The 17,204-nt window shown below is 37.0% G+C and overlaps 1 protein-coding gene across 5 annotated transcripts in view; it reads left to right on the top strand.

Moving 5' to 3' along the window:
- Positions 1 to 1,062: 1,062 nt before the first annotated feature.
- Positions 1,063 to 17,204, top strand: part of ZNF366 (zinc finger protein 366) — a 37,171-nt gene continuing 21,029 nt past the window's right edge. Inside the window, exons 1-3 of one of the 5 annotated variants that reach the window (XM_018070452.1) lie at positions 1,063 to 1,193; positions 11,764 to 11,836; positions 16,643 to 16,712. The gene's annotated coding sequence lies outside the window, so the exon portion shown is untranslated. Of the gene's footprint in view, positions 1,194 to 2,387; positions 2,410 to 11,540; positions 11,598 to 11,763; positions 11,837 to 16,642; positions 16,713 to 17,204 lie in introns of those variants that run through there. The other 4 variants (XM_018070453.1, XM_018070451.1, XM_018070454.1 and 1 more) reach the window with 4 other exon arrangements.

Here is a 17,204-nt window from a genome sequence, read left to right as displayed (position 1 = left end):
AGAGTGTATATGATAAGGCTACTTGAAAAGGCTTTTTTTTTTGTGTTTCACAGAACTCAACCTGAACTGGTTGTAGAGAAGCAGCTCCATCTTCAGTACTGCACTACCACACTAACTAAAAACATAACATGACTTCGTGACAGTGTGAAGGTGTTTACTGGCAAGAATGTTAGAATAAAAAAAGTTAACGGGAAAAAAAAGGGAGCATCTAATCACTGTAAGTGACCTTTAGATGATAGATGAAGTTAGGGGAAAAGATACAAGCAAACAAAAACACAGTGGAGCACAACAAACTAAACTTATCCCACGTATAATTCCAGGCAGCTGGCCAGTATCTCTTTGTCAAAATAAGTTTAATGGGGAAAGAAAGAAACAAAATAAGGTATGAAATCTGTTCTAGAACATAGCACATTGGTTTTGCTTGAATAAATCAGGATGTCCTCTATAATTCTTTGAGATAAATGACTTGTTGCTGTACCTCCAATATCAAGCTATGAGTCTTAACATTTTTCTCTCCCTTTCACCCCTCCCCTTTTTTTTCCCACAGCATTTTATAAACATCCAATGTGATATTTTCCTGCGGTCAGAGTAAAGAGGGGGTTTAGGTGGTTTTTTTTCACCTATATCACCATGGAAACAAGATCTGTGTATTCATCTATAAGCCGTTTTTCTCCAGAGTAAAAACCTTCATTATCTATGCAAGCTTATGGCTAATTGTTCTGCATAAGAGACGGTTGTCTTATTCCTACCCACTATTTTGGAAATTCATTTCATGTAGTTGCACATAACGAGCCGTAAAGAAGGTTTTATGAAGCCAATAATGCAGATATAACACTTGAGGAATTCCTTTTGGATTGGACATATTTATTTTTCCAAACATTTTGTTTGAGAGAAAACGAGATTGCTATCTGCTGTTTCCTTATTTTTTTGCAGGAAAGCAAAGGGTTGTTGACTTCCTCTCCCCTCCCTTCCTTCCTTCTTTCTGAAGGTACTGTACTCATCTGAAAAAAAGAGAACGAAATGATTGTTCCTGTTCTCTTTCTTAAGTCATTTGAAACATTGTCCCTGCTAGTTTTCTAAGTTTACTGCAATCTCTGCACGGGGGGAGGGAGAAAGAGGGAGAGAGACACAGATATTACAAACTTGAGAACAGGTAGAGTTTAGGGCAAGACTCCTTCCAGCTTCAACAATTGGTAAGTTAAGTAAAATTCTTTTATGGTTAACTTTTTAGAAGTGCAATATATATATGCTTTTGTATTAAGAAAAGGCACTAATCAGCTACACATTTAACTGATAAAAGGATAATAATCGTATGCATTGACAAGCAGTCTATTTATGCTATAAATACCTATAGTCTGGTTTTTAGATACTGGTGCTAATACCATATGGTTTAACCAGAATTTCCCAGCAAGGCTAGAAACAAAGCATAATCTGCTGTGAATTTCGCATATATAAGTCCTACCAGAATCTTGTTACGGGCTTCACTAACTTTATCAGTGCAGTTTCAGTAAGAGTCACTGGACCATTGCTGAAATATAGAGAGGAGCTGTATCATAGGCAAATCAATGTATTTCATTTCTCTACTGAAGTCTGCTCCAACCCACCAACCTGTGCTATATCAGGAGAAGAATTACCAGGGCCATTGGGTTTTTTTCCTTCTAACTGTATTGTGTTTAGGATTACACAGGTTTTTCTCTACTTATCTATGTATATGATTAGTCCAGAAACAATAACATTTAAGAGGTGTTAAAAAAAGTTCCTGATTCTCTTGTGGAAAAAAAGAAAACAAAAAGTTTATGTTGTGTAGTATATAACAACAGTGAGGCTAATTACCTGCATCAGTAATAGGATGGACTCAATTGTTTATCTGTTGTTTGCATTGTTATAGACACCAATAGCATTTTTCATGTTGGTCATTAATGTATCACAACCATCAGAACTGTCATGTGAAATGAGTGATTGAATGCAAGGGTATGTTCAAATATTGGAAGAGAAAAATCCCCTCCTGCACACTTTTATAGAAGCAGAATGTAGAGGTGGGGGAAGAATTGGGACAGGTGTCCATTTCTTTGCAGAAGGAGAGTTATTCATCTTATGATTCAGTATTTCTTCAAGCTGCATCTCTCTGAAGTGCGGGGTCCTCTGCAGAATGCCCAGAGCCCAGACAGAGAGGCTACAAATGGTGAGCAGATAGGGCAGAGAGCCAGCAGGCAGCTCTAGCTGCCCCTCTCCAGCTCCTGCTCCCACCAGGGTACCTGGGCTGCGCTTCCGCCCTGTGACAGCCTTCTGCTCCCACCCCTCACTGAACCAACTAGTGGAAAGGACTTTCTGCCCCACTCTATCTGGCATCTTTGTGCAAGTTTTTTCATAGGAAGGAATGTTCTACTACGAATTCAGCCCAGTTTCTGGGTAAGTTGTAGATTCTGTTTGCTTTGGGAGCAGCTGATGGGTTCTGCCAAAGGAGATTAAAATAGCTTGTTTCTTGAACTTCTTAGCTTAATGTTGCAGCTCCATTTAGTTTGGCACCAGTTATTAGGTTTATTTCATTATATTTAACCCACAAAGAATCCTCTGCTAATAGAAAGTGTATGCCAGGCATTGCTGTGAAAACTACTTACCATATTTTTTGCTTGGGATATCTGGGTTTATTTTTTCGTGACTTATACTGACCCAAATTTAGTAGATTATTTGGACATCTATTTTGACAGTTACATGTTAAACACCTGGAATACCACTTTTTACTTTAAGTGAGAAGTAGAAGAGTCTTCCAAACACAAAAAAAGAACCCCATAAGCTCTACATTTGTAGTGGTATTTTGCTCAAACTGCAGAGTGTTACTCGGGATTGCAATCACTTGTAGGTTTTGGTCTGGTTAGTTCAGAAGTCTGGTTTGTCATATAGGTAAGAGCCAACCACAGCCTTTAGGTACAGACTTTCTTTCTGAAGATGATAAACATTAATGTATTATTGATTTAGGACGTGTATACAACAAATTCTTTCTCTCAGACATTGTCAGAAATATATAAATAAGAACACGTGTGTTCAAAATCACAGTAGGTGACCGAAAGCAGTACATACTATTTTAAAACCCAGTCCTCAATAATGAGCACAGAGAAAAAACATTTTTAAAGGAATGCTTAGTAATTTGACAGTAAAAAGTAGAGCTTGAATTTCAAACTTCATTCTTAGATTTTACCTCTTGGCTTTATTTTTCTTTCAAATGATACACTTTTGCAGTCATCTGGAGTTTATTTGTTTTCACTTTGTGTAATTTATTGCTGGGAGAGCTCTAACATGATTCAGTATAACAGGAATTTGTAACAGAACTAATATCTTTCTTGAGGTATCAAGAAGATGATTCTTTTGCTGACATGTTATCCTTATCTCACATTGCTGAGATACTTGCAAGCAGAGAAAGGTATAATCTGAGTCTGGTTGGAGTACAGATCTACTACCGTCTTATGGCACAAATTAAATATTTGTGAAATGAATTTTCAATTATTCACCTCAACATTATAAAAAATATTGGCACAACAACCAAAACCAAAAAGAGAGAGACTGTGTTTACTTTGCTTCAAGTGTTATTGCTTCTATTGCTAAGAGCCATATTTATAGATATATAAATAAATATAGCATAAATATATATGCTATATTTATGTATATAGCATAAATATAGTCACTCAGTGTATGTATTTTCCCAGAGTATTATTTAAAGCCGTTATTTCCATTTGATTTGCTTTCAAGTATAATGAAGTAAAATGTAGAGGAATTTTCCTTTTTTTTTGAAATAGAAAAATAAAACGTCAAAAGTAATGGCAAAGTTGTTACAGAAACAGGTTGTAGCCTGTGGGAATCTTAAGGTAACATATCTAATTCAAACAGCGCAGAAGCTGAGAGAAGTCTTTATGTAAATGTCAGTTGCCTTTTTATGTTTAGGACCAGCTTCTTTAATGGTGAATACTATTGAGAATGGGAGTTTTGGATGCAGAATAGTAGCACTGAGTTACATTCCTAGTAACATTTTGGCATCTTTAATGTAGAGATTCTGACCAGGAGTTAATTTGAATCTTTGAATCTTAGTGAGGTTTGGTGCTGTTGTAAGTTTTTTCATTTTTAGTTGGTTTTGGGGCTTTGTTGTTGGTTTGTTTGGTTTTTGATTGGTTTTGATTCTTTTAAACAAGCTAATCAGTAAGAACCTTGCCTTCAGACTATCTGGATGCAGAGCAGATACTGCATCTGAAAGCCATGATGTGAAAGCCATGATGTGCATCTCACAGATAAACATAGTGTCATGTTTTTAAAGTGCTGTTTCTAGTAGTGACAAACAGATATACAGAATTTAGAATGGGAGAAGCACAAAGGGATGAATCATGATAGCAATACAAGATAAGCCTAAAATACAGAGGCAGAAGAGTATGGATTACCCCAGGGAATGCTTAAGTTGTTTCTAATCTTTGAAATTGCAAGGACACAATGATGCAGAAAAATGTCCGTCTGGATGAATAACTTCATTCTGCTAGGCACATCAGCAGAACAGCACCATGAGAAATAAAAGCCATAAAGGCTGCATAAGGTAATAGGGTTTTTCTATGGCTGTGGTTTAAGGACACTAATTAGGTAACACTGTGTAAGGAAATATTAGCTGGCAAAAAATGAGCCATAGCTTTCGAGCACTAATGTATGTTCCTCAGTAGCAACTCATGCAATGAAACAAACTGCTCCTTCAAACAGACCTTATAAGTGCTGTGAGACTGCTACAGATTTTTCATTTGTTTGATGGATTAATTTTATACCCCAACCTATTTTTAAAAATAGACCACCTGTTAAAACCAAACAGTGGTTTTCTTCTTGAGTGCAGTATTTTTCCTCATTCTAGTTTTCTGTCCTAGAAGACCACTGAAAAGGAATGAACATCATCTTGGACGAGAAAGAATTAGATAGACGCAAATAATGGAAAGTCTTTAAAAAGAAAGAAATAAATCTGGAAAAAAAATTACTTGGGATTATCTTTTTTCTGCTGAAAAGCTGATATTCTGAAACTGAGACTGCAGCTTTCCATTGCTGCAGATAGAATGGCATTTTATGGGTGATATTCAGATTTTTATTCAGTGAAGAGGCCTAAGTTAGTACTCAGCGGTTATTTAAAACACACATTGAGCTGCATACTGGATATCTGTTTTTTGTTTATGTATATGGCAGGGACTAGTCCTTCTTGCTTGGCTTCTAAAATGCTAATGACCCAATTAAAAATGTTACTTAGTATTTGGTTTAGTTCCTTCCAAACTTAATACCTTTTTGACTTGCTTTTGTAAGACAAATGGTTTTATTTGAGCATTACTCTGCTCTTGATAAGCAAAATGCATAATTTTCCTTCTAAACCAACAATGCTTAATGTACTGTAAAAACTTCTAATGTCGTTGGTAGTAATTAAACTAAGAAATCATATAGTAAAAGAAAATATTTTTCTGCTCTGGAGGTTATGGGAAGAAATTATGTGAATAATTGCCCCTTTTTTAAACTTTCATTCTTTATTTCCTACTTTTTATGTTAGAAACCACTCCCCCCCCCATTATTAACTATTTGAATGAAGGATGAAACACTCTATTTTAAATTTTTCTTCCCTCTCTCCTCTACTATGACATCTAAAATGCAGACACATTTTTCCTTCTACTTTGTAGGTGTGCATGAATTCATCTGATTTAAAGGAAAAAACCTATTTTCTCCTTGCCAGTCTTCAAAAACTCTAAACCTGGAAAGACCTAACTTTTCATCTGCATATGGTAATTAGCGGTATCAGAATTTAGAGGACACTGAAAAATATAAATGTTACTGAATTGGAAGATTTATTTAATTACAAAAACCTACAAGGTAAACTGAGTCTCCTACATTGATAATATCCCCTTTTGCTAATGAATTTGCAACAGGTACAACTGATTTGAAATTGAAAGCAGGGCTGTAAGAAGGGTCGTGCATTTTCAGTGCCAGAAGGAGAACTAATGCAGAGCAAGTAGGCATTACCCACGCAGTCCTCTGTCTGGAGGCCTGATGAAGAACAGAAATCACCTAATTTCCCTGCAAGAAGGAACTTTGAAAGGTGGTCTTCCTAGAATGGAGGAGCAGGTGTGGTGGCTCTGGAATCCCGGAATGAATCACAGAATATTCTGGGTTGGAAGGAATCTGCAAGGATCTTCAAGTCCAGCTCCTGAGTGTCCCATATGGGGATCAAGCCCACAGCTTTGGTGTCATTAGCACCATTCTCTAACAGCTGAGCTAGTCTCAGGGACGGAAGCATGTGATTTTGCCCCTTTTTGGGGAGCAGCTTGTTCTGACAGCAGCCCCTCTGAAAAACCACAAATGTTTTGGTTGGGAGGGACAAAATGACTTCCAGCCTTCCTCTTCACTAGCTTGTTGATGTTTGTGATTGTGCAAAAATCACTTATACTTCAGTTATCCCTGTTTAAGCTTGCAGTGTAACTGTTGGGCTCTTTTTTCAGTGATGAAAGACCTTCTGTTTTGTGAAGGGCTCTATGCTGCGTCTGCCACTAAAGACTTTGTAAATTGGAAAGAGTATGTGCTCTTACCAACACACAATACACTGGATTTAATCCAAACTTATACACACTCTAAAGATATCCAGGGAGATCATTTTGGAATGTAGTTTCAGGTTTAGTCATTTCTCTGTGCTGCTTTCTAAAGCATCAAGTGTTTCAGCTTGCTACTTTTGCTCCAGGTAAAAATGATTTGAAAGCACTGTTTGAAAATGGGCTGTATGTCATACAGTACTTTCAGTTAGCATATTATTTTTCTACCTGTCTTCTTTTTCTTAAAATTATTTAGAGTATATATGTAATGAAAACAATATCAGGAGGGGGAAAAGGAAGGGATGACCTGTCTTTAGAGCATCTGTCAGCTTCTAAGGAACACCAGAAATTGTTTGAACCATCTGGTAGACACCAGCCCACGCTGGGTCAGTTCCTTAGTGCAGATTTCTGAAGTTATGAAGATCATCCTGTATTTGTCCAAAACTATGGTCCTTTGATAGGAATTCAAGAAAATTGTAGTGAACCTCCTAGAAGAGCAAGATGACAAAAACATGCTCTTAAGTTCACCAGAAATTAAACCCATTCATTTATAAATGTGCAGGAAAATATTTTTTCCACAGCACCACAGCATGGTGGTGCTAGCATGAATGTTATATCAAACAGTTTTCCTGTATAGTGCTGAACTCACAATATGAAGTCACCAAGATTTCCAGAATAATTTTGTATGTCTGTGGGCAGCATTTTGTCAGGATGCTACAGAAGTTGTCACATACATCAGAGGAATGGTGCTGACCAACTCTTCTTTCCTCTGCCAGAAAAATGGAAATACTAATTAATGACCTTAGATTCCAAATACATTAGTTGATTTTTTCATGTCCCACGGAAAGCAAACCCCACCTGAACTTCAGCCATAGGTAAAGAGTATCACTAGATATGACAGATAGCACTGGATTCTGTAGGCATATGATTGGGACTCAGGATTTACTCTAATGACTTGAAGTGGAGATTTTCACTAATTTGTTTACTACTTAAAAATACATGAATAGGCATCCAGTGGAAGGCACTGAATATGATTAGGAGAGTAAGTTGTAACAGAATTCAGTGGGTAATGTCACCCTGCCCAGACCACAGCCTTACCTGCTCCCTCCCAAAACACAGCAATAATTTCTATCAAGTTTTCCTGGGTTTTATATATAATACTTGCTTTTTTTCCCCAGGAAAAATTCCTGGGTAGAATGACCGGGGGTGAGGTCATGGGGATGTGGGCAGGGATTGATAGAGTTATATTAATGTATAAGGTGTTTTTTTACAAAACTTTATTTTATATTGCTGGCTGGCCATTCTTACTCATGTCGTCGTGGTGTAGAGTCGCAGTGGTTTGATGGGGTTTCTTGGTTTCCTTTTTCTTGTGATGAAAATCTGAACTGAGTTAATATCCAGTTCAAGTCTTTGTAATCACCCACCACGAAGGATTAGTACGAGACTGGTTTGGGAAATGTTCAGAATCTCAGATTTCATACTATATTGAGTTTCTTCTCACTCTTTCTTTTTTTTTTTCTCCTTTGGCAAAAAATAATTTCTTGTTTGTTTGTAACTCTAGTCTCTGTTTCAGTATCTGCTGATGACACTTGGCCAAGTTTGAGCTGTCATTCCCATGCCATATCCTAGTTTATTGAATTCAGTAAAATTGGCATTTTATATCTGTTTCAGCTTAAAATAATTAATCTCAAGAATTTTTTCCTGTATTTACCATAGAAATTTGTTTTCCAGTAGATGAAAATCATAGAAGCAAGATAAACATTTGCTTTAAATTTCAGATTTTCTGTAGTTGTGGCAACAAACTAATGCTTATTTTTAAAACTTTCTGGAAATCAAAAAATAATTAAAGGTAATATGCAGGATTCATTTTGGGGATCGGAGAGGGAAAGTGTTTTGGTTTTTTTTTTTTTACTGTTCAGTCAAGGAGAAGATTCTAGTTTCGCATCACAGGTAAAGAGCAAAGACAGAGAGGAAGGTATCTTAAATTACTTCCTTGCAGATGTTTCATATCATCAGTCAAGAATACCATTCTGTGCTGGGGACTAACAATACTCCTCTGTGTTTAAGAAAAACTAGACTTTCACTAAAAACTAATGTGTTTTGGAAACTTTCTATGAAATCTCTCCCATACCATCCTCCTCAATCATGTGTGCACATTTTACATGGTATGTTATTTTTTGAGGTACCTGCAGTGCCCAGAACAAGCAATTTTGAAGTACATGCAATTAAATGCTAATGCAATGCAGCTGACTGGATTGAAGAACCAAGCTGAAGGTGGCCCTTAGCTACCCTTTAAGATAACAAAGAGATAGGAGGAGAACAGACCATCTCTCTGGCTTCCATATATGATAAGGACACTGGGACTACAGGAGGAAGAAAAGCCCAATGCATTTCCTTTTTAAAGGTCATGAATGCCAGTGAAAGGTTTACTTTCAAAATAACAGCACAAGCAGGACAGCATGAGGGTTATGGAAGGGCATGCCTTTTTGATCATTCTAATTTTGGATGTTCTGCATAACTCTGTTATTTTTCTTAAAATAACACACTGTACAGCTCAAAACCTCTCTGCTCTCTTTATAGTGTTTAATGACTATGCGTCCTTAAAGGACTCCACACCGTATTAAAAATCACTGTTTTACTACCAGATCATTCCTAATATTTATAATACCTATGCGGTGAGAAAAGTTTCATTAATGTTATTTGATAATTTTCCAGAGGAAAAACTATTTAATACCTAGGAATCCTGTGGTGCCAGAAACGTACTGTTTTAATTTGCAGTGGCAAATATGTGATAGACAGGAAATAGGGATGGAATGATAGAACGTCTATAAACAGTGATTAAAGTGACTCCACATACTTTATAAAGGAAGGGACACATCCATGGTTCCAACCTATGACATGAAAATTCCTTATTCATTTAAGAAAAGGAAGAAATTTGTCTAATTGTTATCACCTTATAACTGTCAAATACCAAATCTTGTTCTCAACTATACCACAGATTTTCCATAATTATTTCAGTACAACACAGATCACACCAGAGAGAGAATTAAGTCAGTTGCTTACGATGAATTGTTTAATTGAATAGTCAACTGAGCTGGCCAATCCACCATTAATTCCAATTCCTAGTCAGAGCAGGATCAAATTATGTTTCCACCCTGTCTGCTGGCACCAGTTAAACTGTGCGTTTAGAACTCTGCTACTACATGTGCTTCAAATGTCACCATCATGGCCAGTTTGATCTTGTCAGCCCCGAACTTTGGTCATGATCTGAAAACTCAGTACATCATTGCCCAAATGCTCTTGGGGAGCCAGTCCTGTAAGAATATTTATATGTAACTCAATATACACTGATGACATCAAATTCAGGGTAAAATATAACAGGTAAAAGATGGGAGACTTTGATTCATTTCCCTCCTCCTTCCTGATGAGTTTGGTCACACATCTCTATTCTCTTAAGGGAGTGTCCTATCTAAAGCCTGTGAGAGTGACCCTGGTTGTCTTTGGTGGGAGCTGGACCTTTAGACAGATAAAAGTGCAAGTGCCAAGGGGCGGGGAGCAGAGAGAGGTCAAACGTGTTTTTGAGTGCTGCGACCTCCATGCCTTTAGAGATAGGTCTGTTCTGCTCCCAGGTGTCACTTCTTTAGGTTTATTGAAAGTTTAAGGCACTTTACCATCCTGAGTGATTGCATTTATAGCTTGGCTATGGTGTCAGGCTTCTTCTAGTTCATTCTGCCTTGTAACCCCTTCTCTGCAGTGCTAAAACTCCAGAAGAAGGGAGTGAGGATCCAGTATGGGTGAGTGAAATTTCTTTAGGTACATCCTCATTCTAAACTCAGACCTGCACTCATTTCCTGGAGAACAGCTCTTGGCACTCAACCTTTCTTTTCTGTTTTATTTTCAAAACAGGTGTAATTAGTCTGGAGTAATTAGTCTAATACAATTTCTTCTTGACATGAACATAAGAGCACCTTCAAATGCAGCCCAGTGCCACACACCTGTCAGCCTTCTTGAGGCGGTAGTTCACCCTTGCATGTCCTCCAAATTTCTATTCGGAATATGAATATATTTTGCTTTCCTGTTTTTGTGACGGTGGGGGGGAAACAAAGGAAAAGGAGAGGAATTATACATTTAAGAACCCTAACTAATAGAGACTCTGCAGCTGAACCGTTACCAGCAAAAATGATCCATCTTTACAGTGACAAAGTAATGGTTTCTAAAGATGGGGCAAATGGAAGCAGGAGAGGGTCTGCTGTTCAGAGAGCTGGTAGGGAGATGGAAAGCGAGGCATAAGCAAAATAATCTACAGTATGTTTGGGCTTCAGTGGACTTTAAGATAAAAAAATAGAAGTACTTCAGGGAAAGGTAGATTGAGAAGAGTGTATGTGGGCATATCATCTCCTGCACAGTGCAGCTGTCAGTGCCTGGGCTCCTCTCTAAGTCTTGGAGGCACAAGACTTTCCGTCAAACCACTGAGAGGTATGTCACATCCCCAGAACACGGTACCTAACTCTGTATGTCCCTCAGCTCACAAGAAACAGTTCTTTGTGTTTCTATCCTAAATAACTTTTATCCACATCCATGCTTCATTGAATAAGAAAAAGTCGGAATGCAACATCTTTAGTTCAGGAAAGCACTGAGCCACAGATCTGAGAACCTTCCTGAAGACCATGATGGAAAGTTGACATGACACTATGTCCTATGCCTTGTATTCTTCACAAGACCAAGATTTTGAGTTAGCTACACTGCTAGCCTGAGCTGATATGTATGGTTTTACATCTTCCTGTGCCTTACCAGCTGCTCTGTTTCAGGATACACTTAGTAGGTTTCTGTGGAGGAACAGAGAAAGACAAGAGTTTGGGCCAGAGCCCATCCTGCTGTGAGCAGAGATGTACTGTGCTGTACTGTGAACCCAGAGGAAGAGATCTGCTGGTGAGCAGCTATTCCCCCTCCCGCTTCCTTCCCACTCTGAAGCAGCCTTGAATTCCATGATGGTACCAGCAAATCAAGAAGATGGAGGTGCTTAGCTGAGGACAAATAATCTTTGTCCCCTGACATACTTTTAGATCGGATGATTTGCTCTGCCTTGTAGGCTCCTGTCATGTGTAGCTGTGGTTTGTTGTGGCTGTGTATAAACAGCTAGCACTTCAGAGCCTGTGGACTTAACATCCACGTCGTTATGCAGGTTGTCTACGTGTTGCTGACCCTTTTAGCAAACAGAATAGAGTGAACAACAAATGAAATACAGAAGTGAAGAGGTAAGGACATATAAGAGAAGAACTAAGAAAACTCATAAAGAGGAAGAAAAAAAAAGAAAAAAAAATAAAAGAGAAAGGAGGATAAGAAGAAGAGAAATAAAGAACCAAAACAGCAGTGAGCCTAAACTGTACTGGAAACCCACTTTGTACATACCCAGAAATGACTAGAGAGGCTAAAGTACTGCTAAAGGCATTGCCAGTAAGGCCCTAGAGTTAGGTCTAAAGTAAGGCCCCCAGTGGTTAGCCCAGCCATTCTGCTCTGAGACCTTCATCCTCTGTCCTGATAGACCACAGAAGAGTAGTGAGAGTAACAGCAAAGGTTTCCCTAAGGTCAGGACAGAGTGCACATAAAAGCAGGGAGAGAGAGAGCAAACCATTTTGCTAAACTGACAACATGGCACTCATAGTGGAGAGAAGAAACACATCTGCAGCTCCCTCCCTATAGCATCTGGCAATCTTTTTGTTTTTAAATCTAATTAATGAATGATTGAAAAGCAAATTATACCATAAACTACTCTATAAACATATCTGATACCACAAACAGTGCCCCATCTCTGACAGCGTGGGTAGTGGGACAGCTCCAGACTTTCAGCAAAGTCTAATCTAATCTAATTTAGTCTAATCAAAATCTAATTTAGTGCTTTCAATAATTACCAGAACAAAAATAATCTGTAAGTTATGGGAAAGTGAATGTGTGTTCATTTTGATACTATTTTAGAGCATTTGCTCTATTACAATGAATACCAAGATAACTATACTCCTGTGATAGTGCTTGTAGTGTTTTTTTCTCTGAAATAAGTACAAAACCAAGTTACATGCATATCCAAGATGACTTCAAAATCCACTCTATAGGCAGTGCAGCCAAATGAGTGTGCTTACTAAACTTCTCTATTTCCCAGCTAAAATAAAAAAAAATTGTGCAAGTTGACATTTGGGAATAACAAAGACAATGCAGGGAGGCTATTTCCATTACACAGTTTTCTGTATTTCTTTGTATTGATGTCATCTTGCAGACTATATTAATGCAGCTACACTGGATAGGAAGCCCTAGGAGCAAAAGGAATATCTAAAGTGTTAGAACTTCAACCATGAAGCAAGAAAGGTGCCAAAATAGTAAATGAAGGAAAAAAATTATTTAATAAATAAGGTGTCTTTGAAAGTTTGTTGCTTGTTTCATCTGTTTGCTGTGTCACGTTAAGCTGTCAGATTTTTTTAATCAATTAAATTTCTTTGTTGTGTGATTGTTTGATTTACATTAAGCTTGTCTGCAAATGTTACCATCTGCTAACTTCTGAGAATATAAATATTTTTTTCGTTTGGTTGTGCCATAGATGGGTTCATATCTCATTGGACAACAGAACCCATAACAAAAAAAATTCTAAGAATTACTTTCAGACTTCATTGGAAGTCTTCCTACAAACCTTAATGAGCTCTGATTATGCCCTAAGAAGAATTATAAAGATGATCACTTTACCAAGCATTTACTGAGAAAAAAACCCCCACATTTCATGGTGGAAAGAAGAAGTTTTAACTTGAAGTCTGATACCAGCAGATGAAGGTAATTTCCCAGGGAGAAGTGAAAAGACAGCGAGCTCCTTGGTACTATCATACTAATGTAGGAAGAAAAAACCTGATCTAGTCCACTTCTCATTTTCAGTCATTCCAAGTCATTTTTGTGAACAATTGTTTACTTGTTTTCAATTCTAAGTCTATTAATGATGGTAATCCAAAAAGGGAAGAGGGATATATGTGACAATACTTTTATCTTGATAGTGTTCTCCATTTAAGCGGACATTTGTCTCTCAAAAACATGGGGCAAGAAGCCTTATGTCAGTAGACAATTATGGTAGTGGTTAAATCATGGACTTCATTTGACACCAGGTCTACATGCATGTGAAAGTGAGAAAACAAGTGTTTGTAGAAGTGGTATAGAAAAAGATTTGACTAAACTCAATGACGGTTATTTCCAGCTCAAGTGTGTTTTTCTAAAGGCTTCCACAACATTTGTGTCTCTCTATAATCAGTATCCGCAGTTATTGATTCTGAATACTTTCCCTAAAACCATATTTAATTTTACAAGGTAGTCCAAAGTTTTGTCTTCTCCCATCTCCAGATTGAGGCAAAAAAAGTACTCTCTTAATTTAAAATGTAAATAATATTTTAGGTTAGCTTCAAATACCGTAGCATAAAATCTTCAAGGCTGATTTGTGTATGTTAACATATATTTAGTTTACATATAACATGCACACAGTTTATATACTCAGATAGAACATATTAACATACACTCAGTATATGTTAATAGAGACAATTTTTCAAAACTGTGTGCTTGAAACATGGATATTTACGCATGGAGAACATGGATAGAAAATACAGCTTGCACAAACTTCTCTAAAGAATAGGACAGTAGGGTTGACACTGATTTTAGAGAAGTTCTGTTATGGGTTTGAACACAATCTTTTACCTTCTGTCTGGAAGGGTTCATACTGCCACTGAAGGAAAATAGCAAGGAAAATTGTAAGGAGGGATCAGATGTGTAGTAAATGAAAATACTTGATTACCAGTAATGGATATATTCACATTTATATAGGTATTTTTGGTATTTTCAAAGTCTGACAAATAGCTCAAAGCAGTGTGTCATTGAGCAGAGAGCACCTTCTCACTGTTGAAGTGAAATGAATTCATCATAGTAAAGTTTCTTTGTCAGATCCTGAGACAGATGCAAATTTTGCATCAATAGTAAATGAGAGAAAACTGTGTAAGTAATTTGGTGCTTAGTTCAACAGTTGTATGATTGAATACATTTAAAAAGATAATGTATTTGGAAGTACAGACTGAGAGCCCATTAAACCTATTAAGATAATGATAATGATCACTGTAATAACAATTGACAAAAAACAGTGATTGAGAAAAACCCAGATGGTAGTTCAATAAGGCTGAAGCTCAACAACTGCTCAACTTTAGCTCAAGAAATGTAATAGTGTTAAATTCGTCGCTCATACTTCCCACATCCAACACATTTTTTCATTTTTTTCCTTATAGATGCCAATATTTCAGTTCTCAAGAGGAGAGCAAACATGCACTGTTACAGGTCATGGTTCTGCAGTCCTACACATTCAATTAAACATGGAACTTCTCTTCCAGTTAAGAGAAGCTTTTTAGCCTATTAAGCCACCTTTAGACTTCCTCCATTTTCATGTGTTTCGCCTTCTTCTGAAAGAACAAATATAAGTGCAAACGTTGAGACAAAGTAAACCATTTCCTTTGTCAGAGGGTACATACCACTTTTGCTCACCTTGGCCTCATTCCTGGTTTTATAACTGTGCTGCCCAAGAGCAAGATCACAGCAGTAATAGGCAGTGTTTAACTTTGAGAAACTTCACAACCTCACATTGTTGTAGCTGGACACATTATTAATCTACAGATAGAAGGCATTTTCATACAGGAGGAAGAATCTTGGTTCTACTGAAGTCTAAAGAAAATTTGCTGCTGTCTCCACTACCGAATATTAGCTGGACACTGTAACAATCCTTGTAGAGCGAATAGCAGCATTTGCATATTTTTTAAATCCTTTGTCTGTAGAAGTGAGCGAACGTGAGAAAGTAAATGCTGATTCATATTCTGTATTAAACTCTCTTCCTCCTTCATGGAAGTTAACAACATTATTAGCTACTGCATAGATATTTTATTTTGGAAATACCTCAACAACTACCTGAACTCACTGTCACATTTCTTTTGTTGTTTTGAAAGGACAGGAAGAGATAATTTTTGGTTCTATTTTTCAAACTAGTGTATTTCCAAATATATATTTTTTACATAAAGAAAGAAACTGTGAGAATACCTGTCTCTTCTAAAGAAATTGACTTTTTAGTAAGCTCTGGAGGGCTAGGTTTTTTGGAGGGAGTGTTATATTTCAGTGACAATACAGCATGGAAAACTCTGTCTCAGTGAGTTTTCCAGACCAAATTTTCAAAACCTAGGAGCTGAAATATTATTGATGAAAGCTAGAATTTTTAAGGACCATCCAATGTTTAGAATCACACTACATAGCACTATATTTTAAATATGACGTTCTGTAGAAAGAAGGACACTTTAAAGTGCTTGTATAAGAAACAAGCGCTTTATAGAAGACCCGTAAGTGATATTCAAATATAAAAATATTTAAATAATAATAAATATAAAATAATAATAATAAAAAAATAAATTCACCCCCTCCCTCCTAATTTGTTGTTGAGTATTAAAATGTGAGCAGCTACTGCACAGTTAGATAGAAAAAACATATTGGGAAACTATTAAAAATTTTGAAGTTCTCTACTGAAATTATTTAAAGAAGAGGGACTCTCCTCTTATTTCACAGAATATTCTAAATTGAAAGAGACACACAAGGAACATCGAGTCTGAAGTGAATGGCCCATACAGAGATCAAACTCACAACCTTGCTGTTATTAGCACTATGCTCTAACCAACTGAGCTAATCTTAGTCTTTCTGTTCCTTAACTACTTCTTGCATGGTAGTCACATCTGTCATCTCTTCTATGGTTTCATCAGGACTCACGTTTTTACGGAATTCAGTTCTGGACAAGGTTAAGATCACAGCTCCCTTCAAATTAGCAAGGTTTTGCTGCCAGAATGAAAGAAGAAAGAATTAATTTATACATTATAGGTGTTGGTAGATTCAAGGGGGAAAATAAAGCAGTAGGGCAATCCATACATATAGACTTCCCCTTTCCTTCTGAGTGCTCTTGTGTTGGATTATATAGCACCTCTGATTGTTCTGGTCACTTACTATTTAAACACTTTTCTTTGTAGGCTTAGTCCTGTGATGCATGTAGCTGTGGACAGTGAAATCAACCCCTATGCTCAGTGAAAGCACTGAAAGGTTAGTAGCACAAGGAAATTATTTCTTTCTAGTAATTTCAAGGAGTTCTGCAGCCTCTGCCGTAACTGCGTGTTCAAGAAAGAATGAAACTGCACAAAACTGGCTGTGGAAGAAGGTAGTAATGGGCAGACAAGAGACAAGAGAGCAATTAGACACAACTCACTGTCATCTCTGTATATTTTTGGCAGCATTTCAATAATCCAACAAAAGCAGTAAATAACATAGCTGTTTCTCAATTGCTACATGCCTTTTGAAGAATTTTATACCCATATCGTTGGGAAAAAATAAGATACACAAGTTGAAAGATATTTGAGGGACAGACCCCAGAAGGAAAGATTTTGATCTACAAGCATATTTTATGTTCAAATTGTGTGAGTTTAACTTTGTTAAAAATTATTTTTAAAGTATTTTTTTCTTGTGGAAAGAAGTGAAGAATTTTTCAGTATTCAGGGGATTCCCTTGCCTTTCTCCAAAAATTTTCAAGGTCTAACT

The sequence above is a fragment of the Manacus vitellinus genome, unplaced genomic scaffold, assembly GCF_001715985.3.
Source record: "Manacus vitellinus isolate BGI_N305 unplaced genomic scaffold, ASM171598v3 scaffold_18_pilon, whole genome shotgun sequence".
NCBI classification, from domain to species: domain Eukaryota; kingdom Metazoa; phylum Chordata; class Aves; order Passeriformes; family Pipridae; genus Manacus; species Manacus vitellinus.
The sequence above is the reverse complement of the archived record's forward strand: the minus strand, read 5'-3'. Positions and strand labels throughout refer to the sequence as shown.